This window comes from Benincasa hispida, chromosome 12 (assembly GCF_027475165.1).
Source record: "Benincasa hispida cultivar pf3 chromosome 12, pf3_genome.v1.1, whole genome shotgun sequence".
Taxonomy (NCBI): domain Eukaryota; kingdom Viridiplantae; phylum Streptophyta; class Magnoliopsida; order Cucurbitales; family Cucurbitaceae; genus Benincasa; species Benincasa hispida.
Genome location: NC_143489.1, coordinates 60,233,331 through 60,240,461, shown reverse-complemented (window position 1 = coordinate 60,240,461; position 7,131 = coordinate 60,233,331).

Below are 7,131 nucleotides of genomic sequence, written 5' to 3'. Positions count from 1 at the left end.
AAGCGATTGTGTATGCTCTCAACGACTTTTGCTTAGTAAAAACTATTTTTACTTGACAGCCTTTTTCCATGAGAAATTTCCAAATGAAATCAACTTCTAATTTTGGAATACAATTTTCCTTTTATCTCACGGTTACAATAAAACTTCCAATAACCTCTCACTCAAATTGGTTATTAAAGAAAAATAATTAATTATCATATAATTAATATATTATAAATAAATATGATATATTATATTTATAACCTATAGTTGTAATATTTCATCATATGAAACATATAATCCATAGTTCTTTTTCTATTTTATGGTACTTAATATAAATCATATTTATATTAATTCCTCCAATTAATGTATCTAATACATCACACCAATTATATCACATATAATTGAATTTTCTCTTGTTAATTTGAACACTTCAAACTAACTCAAAATCTGATTCTCAACTTGAACCCATTGAGCTACCAAGAGGACCTCATGGACCTGTAGCTTGAAGCTTCAACGGTACATGAATAACTGACTAAACTCTTTAGTCACGAGATCCACCATTCGTTAACTGTTGGTCACTCCACTAAAGATTGACAACTGCACTCTTCTCACTACAGATATATTTTTGTGTCCATATAACCAATCAACAGTACGATAACCCTTCACAAGTCGCTCGTAAGTATAGCTGGGCCAATTTACCGTCTTGCCCCTGTAGTTACATCTAACTCCTTAAGTACCACTGATTCCTTTAATGACAATAAGTTATAGTCTTCCTATGACTGAGTCCTCTCTTCCAAAGAGAGGGTGTGGCCACTATGTTCAAGACCTGAAATCAGCCTTTAAGGGAGTAATTTATCTACTTACCCATGCTTCAGGGAAAGAGTGAATTTCGTCTTGTGTAGCTGAGTTCCCAGCTCCCCAATTAGACGAATCCCTAAAAAGATAGGCTTGTTGAGTTGGCAATCTGGCCACACTCACCCATACAAAGGACCACCTCATAGATAGGAGTTTCCAAAATACTCAGGATTATGGTCATGTCACCTATAGTCATTTTAGTGAAATGTAAGTCTCAATTATCAACGACGTTATACAAAGAGACTAATCATCTCGTGGTCCGATCTTATACAAACTCTTTATATACGACACTCCCGCTCGCATGTCTCCACATGAATGGTCAGGATCATACCATTTGTAGCACTTTACAACACTTGTAAATATCTACAAAGCGGGTTGTATCCGTAGTGTCACCAAGATAAGGTATCCCTCATTTATCCTTATACTACAGACCATTTAGGTTATTACTTAAGGCATGATCCACTTGTATGTCTCACATACATGCTTAAGTTACATGAAATAACCACGGATCTTAGTTTACTGGATATGAGTAAATGCAAATAAAATAACACTTATTTTATAAATAACAATGTGTACAAAATATTTATAAATCACGAGACCACCGGCAGAATTAGGACACCAATCCCTCACGATCCACTTGTATGTCTCACATACATGTTAAGTTACATGAAATAACCACGGATCTTAGTTTATTGGATATGAGTAAATGCAAATAAAATAACACTTATTTTATTAATAACAATATGTACAAAATATTTACAAACTATGAAACCATTGGGAGAATTAGGACACCAATCCCAACAATCTCCCATTTGTCCTAATGCCTCGTGAGACTAATGTATAATACATAAACATAGTATAATATACAATAAACTAGGACATACTCTATACCCCAGTATCATCTCCCACTTGCCCTAGACAAGGTGCCGCATGTCCCATAGACCCAAACTCTTCAGATGACCTTCAAACACTTTAGCTATGAAAGCCTTTGTAAACGGATCAGCAACGTTGTGCTCTGACACGATCTTCGTGACTATCACATCACTGCGATGCAAAATCTCCCTGATCAAATGATACTTCCTTTCAATATGCTTGCCTCTATGATGGCTTTGAGGTTCCTTAGAATTTGCCACAACCCTACTATTATCACATTAGAGTGTGATCGACAAAGACATATTTGAAACAACTGCCAAATCTGTAAGGAACTTTTGAAGCCAAACAACCTCTTTAGCAGCTTCACAAGCAGCTACATATTTGGCTTCCATAGTGGAGTCCGCGATGCATCCTTGCTTGATGCTTGGTCAAACTACAGCCCCTCCATTCAGAGTGAACACTGACCCTGACGTTGATTTTCGAGAATCTCTATCAGTCTAAAAGTCAGATTCTGTGTATCCTGTAAGAATCAAATCCTTATCTCCATACATGAGTATATTGTAAGAGTAAATTAGCATGCAGCGGAAGTAACAAGGATCAATAAGCATTCTAATTCATTAAATTTGGCAGAAACTAAAGCATGCTCATCTAACATAAGAGGGTTTGAAGTCATACCTTTGTAGAACCCTTCAAGATCTTGTTTCTCAACTGTTGTCTTCTCCAAAACTTGCCGTGAACCACCTCAAGATCTTCCTCACTATACTCTTGGAGCTTTAGAATGAGTTTTGCGACTCAAGAACAACTTGAACGACAGGAATTTTGGAGCGAAGCTTACTGCTACAAAACCACTTTGAAGAATAATTCTTCAGCTTGAATTTTTCTGAAAAAAAACTCTTTTAATGCATGCCTCAATTCCACTCCAATATTCTTTATTTATTACAGGTTAACATGCAAAGAAGAAGACTATATGAGATACAACTCGTGCTTGGAATTAATGAAGCAAAGGTAAATAGGTTTTGTGTGAGCTAGTTGAAGATGATAATGGAAAAACTCATTTTTCCATTTTGTGTGAATTTTTCTAATTTCTCAAAAACCAAATGATTTCAATAAATCAATTAGATTTTAAAATTGAAAATATTATTAGTTTTGTAAAATTAATTTCATAAATTAATTTTATAATAAAATTTAAATAATCATTTAAATAATTCAATTAATTCTAATTAATTTAAAATAAAATATTAAATTAATTTTTACAAAAATTCACCTTCATATATTTAAATCATATTTAAATATAAATTCTCCTATTCTGTTTAATTCTAAATTGAATGTTTCAAATTAACTTATCATGCTACTCTAAAGCTAATCCATTTACCTGCTAGTAAGGGGACCTCGCGGACCTACAGATCATAGCTCCAACGATCCGAGATTAATTGGCTAAACTCATTATATCGAATTAACCCCCATTCGTTAACTAATGGGTCACTCCACTAAAGCCCATAGTTGAACTCCCCCACTGTAGATATATTATGTCCACTTGATATAACCATGATTAGTAAGTCGATCCTTCACAGGTTATTCATAATCACAACTGGGTCAAGATCACCGTTTTACCCCTGTGAATACATCTTGTTACTTAAGTTCCTACTAACCCTCTAATGAACAATTTTAATTCATAATACCTATGAATCAAGTCCTTTCTCTATCATGAGAAGGCGGGGCCTCGATTGTTCAAGACCTGGAATCAGTACTTAAGAGAACAACCTATCTGCTAACCTAAATCGGGTAGGAGTGAATTCCATCTTGCAGGGCTATGTCCCCAACTATTCATTCGGTTTTATCCCCAAAATGGAAGGCTTATTGAGTAGTGCTATTGGACCACTCTCACCCATGCAGATCAAAGGATAATCCCGAACAAACAGTAGTTCATAGCTAGCTCAGGATTAAGATCGAGTTAACCTAGGTTACTTGATAATGAAATAGTCAGTTTTAACAGTAAATGGTCGTTATAAAGAAGAGTGACTATTTTCGTGGTTCGGTCTATATGTAAACTCAGTGCATAGGATGCCCCCACTCACATGTCTCTACATGAATGATCTGTGGATCACATAATTTGTATTACCTTAAAAAAATTGTAACATCTACAAAATGGGCCACATCCAATAGTGTTACCAGGATGAGATGCCCAATTTCATCCATATACTTATTAGACCATTTAGGCTATATACTATCAACTTGATCCTGTTTATGTCAACACATAAAGTTAAATTATTCAGACTATAGCCATGGATATGTTTATTGGATTTTCATAATAGAACGCAAAATCAACAACTTTATTGAATAAATTACTCAATAATATTTTATTGATAAATAGAATGTTTAACACGAATTACAAGTTTTAGGATATTCCCAACACATATAGTCTCTCATTCTCCGAAGATACTTGAGAATCGGTTTGACCACCGTCTAATGATCTAATCTTGGATTGGACTGATAATGACTGATAATCCCTACTGCATAACAAATGTCAGGTCTAGTACATAACATTGCATACATGAGGCTTCTAACAGCCGAAGCATAGAGAATCTGTCTCATTTCCTCAACGTCTTGAGGTGTCTTAGGACACTATTCCTTAGACAAAAAAATTCCATGCCTGAAGGGTAATAAACCCTTCTTGTAATTCTGCATCGAGTACCTGATTAACATCTTGTCAATGTAAGATGCCTGAGACAAGGCCAACCTCTTGATTTTACGATCCCGAATGATCTAGATCTCTAGAACATACTACGCCTTCCCCAAATATTTCATTTGGAATTGGGTGGCCAGCAACTTCCTAATGTTAGTTAGAAAACCTACATCATTCCCAATGAGTAAGATATAATCCACATACGGCATGATAACGGGCAGAAATGCACGTTATCATAGTGCTAAATCCTTAAACAATGTTGGATTGCGTTGATGAAATATGTTAAATTGCGTCCATTAAGCGTAAATTCTATAATATTGCGGTCGCATGCGTCCAATGCATTAGCGCAGTTGATCTTTATATTTTTGTGCAGAATAATGTGTTAACACAATGCAAAGAATGAGATCATAGGAATACATTGGTCGAGCACAACTTCACCGTAAGACTTTGCGTTGATCGTGCTTGCAAACATGCACCCAAGAAGAATCACTGCAACATGGTGGGCGCATCTGGGCGAAAGGAAAATTAAGATTGATGGGATAGAAAGCTGATGGCAGTTGGATCCAAATTAAGTTGGTAGCCGATAATGGTCACAAAGTACATTCAGCTTTATCGGTGACAATTATCCGGCGCATCAGTCAGGAATTAAAGCTATCCCATCTGTACATTCAGGAGAGAAAAGCCGCCTTTCACCTTTGATGCCCTATAAATACCAAGTGCATTCTTCAAAGAAGGGGTTAAGCAGTCGATTACCTCATCACCATTACAAGTTCATACCTCTGTTCATAGTTTTCTTTTCCATTTTACGGCAGAGCAAGAGAAGAGTGGTGATGCTGGAGATTATCCAAGGTAGCTTGAGAGAAAATCTTTGGACGTAAAAGCAGAGAGTGGGTTGACTCTCGCGAAAGCGAGAATATCTTTAGAGCATGAGTAGAAACAGTGTAACACCTGGCAGCAAAAAATTGCTCCAGGCTCTTTACTATACTTGCATTGTTATTCTATACTTCATCTTATATCTATTCAATGGAAGTTCTATTTCTACATCTACTCACTCTCTTAATACGCATGAGTAGCTAAACTAGTTGAATATGTTGAGAGGAATTAAGCAACATGATCTAGAAAGTTCATTGCTTGCGATTGTCTTGTTTTATATTGTGCAAAATACCCCTTTAGAGTTATTCGAGAGAGAATCTAAAGAAAGAACCTAATGTCTCGAGAGACCTAGGTTCGAATCTAGACTCAAAAGAGTAAGATTAGGCTTACATAAACAAGAGATAGGGACTTAGAGATAAGCTCTGTTTGTCAACTTGCATCGCATGCAATGGTCGCATATTTGTATGAATGTCATGTTGTCATCGCATAAATAGAGATAGAGGTTTATGTGTAAACCCTATAGACTTATCGCATATTTATCGCATGTGTTCTAGCCTTAGAAGTCGTGGCATTCACGCCGAGAGGTGGTTTACTATTGTATGCATGTTGCATGATCGCAAGGCATGAATGCATCCTAGGGAGTGTTAGCCGAAACCCTTCTCAACTCGTTCACCACAAATTCATCGTATTTCCTGTTTACCAACTCTTTTCAAACTCTGTCGCATTCGTTATTATTTTCATTAACGCAATAACAACCCAACACTTATTTATTCAACAGGTTACCACAAGTTTTCATAAAAATCTCCAATGTAACTATTAGTTGCACAAGTCCCTGTGTTCGACCCTGGACTTACCAGGAAACACAGAGGAATTTACACTTGGATTCCTCTGGGGAAACTTGAGTGCACAATGCAATCCACCAACACATATCATCCATAATTTCCACTTCATAAAATTCAAGCATCAAGTTTTTGGTGTCGTTGCCGGGGACTTCGGAAAAATAGTTGTTAACGGTAATTTTTGTGATTTCTTTGCAGAACTCTCATTCTCTGGTAAACTAGACCCAGAGATTAAGAGAACATTTCGAAGGAGACTAAGAGACCGCCAACAGCAACCACAATCCGATAAAGAAGAGATGGTGGAGCAGCCTAGGAATGAAGCACCAAACAACAACAATGTCATGGCAAATCCGATTCTGTTGGCAAACGATCGCAATAGGCCCATTAAGGAATATACATCGGCAAACCTCTATGATTTCTCTCCGGGAATCATGAAGCCTGCCTTAGACGGAAGTAGATTTGAAATGAAATCGATGATTCTGCAGATGATCCAAGCTGCAGGTCAATTCAGAGAAATGCGTGGCGAGGATCCACATGCCCATCTCCGAAGTTTTATTGAAATCTGCAATACTTTTATGTTCCCAAACATCTCTGGTGAAGAAGTTCGATAATGTTGTTCCCATTTTCTCTCTGTGATCAGGCTAGGAAATGGGCTTATTCGCTCGAACCAAGAGAGATCATTTCTTGGGAGCATGTGGTGGAGAAGTTTATGAAGAAGTATTTTCCACCTACCAAAAACACAAGATGAAGAAAGCTTATTACTAATTTTGAACAAGATATGGACGAATCGCTTAGCGATGCTTGGGCGAGGTTTAAAAAGTTGGTTCGAGATTATTCGCATAATGGGCTACCAGATTGCCTGCAAATGGAAATTTTCTACCATGGTTTGAATCCTACTTCACAGACCGCTGCCAATGCGGCAGCAACTGGTAGTCTGCTTGACAAGACTTGTGATAAGGCGAAGAATATCCTGGATCGCATCTCCAAGAATCATGAAGACTGGAGGGAGAGTGACCAGAGTTTAAG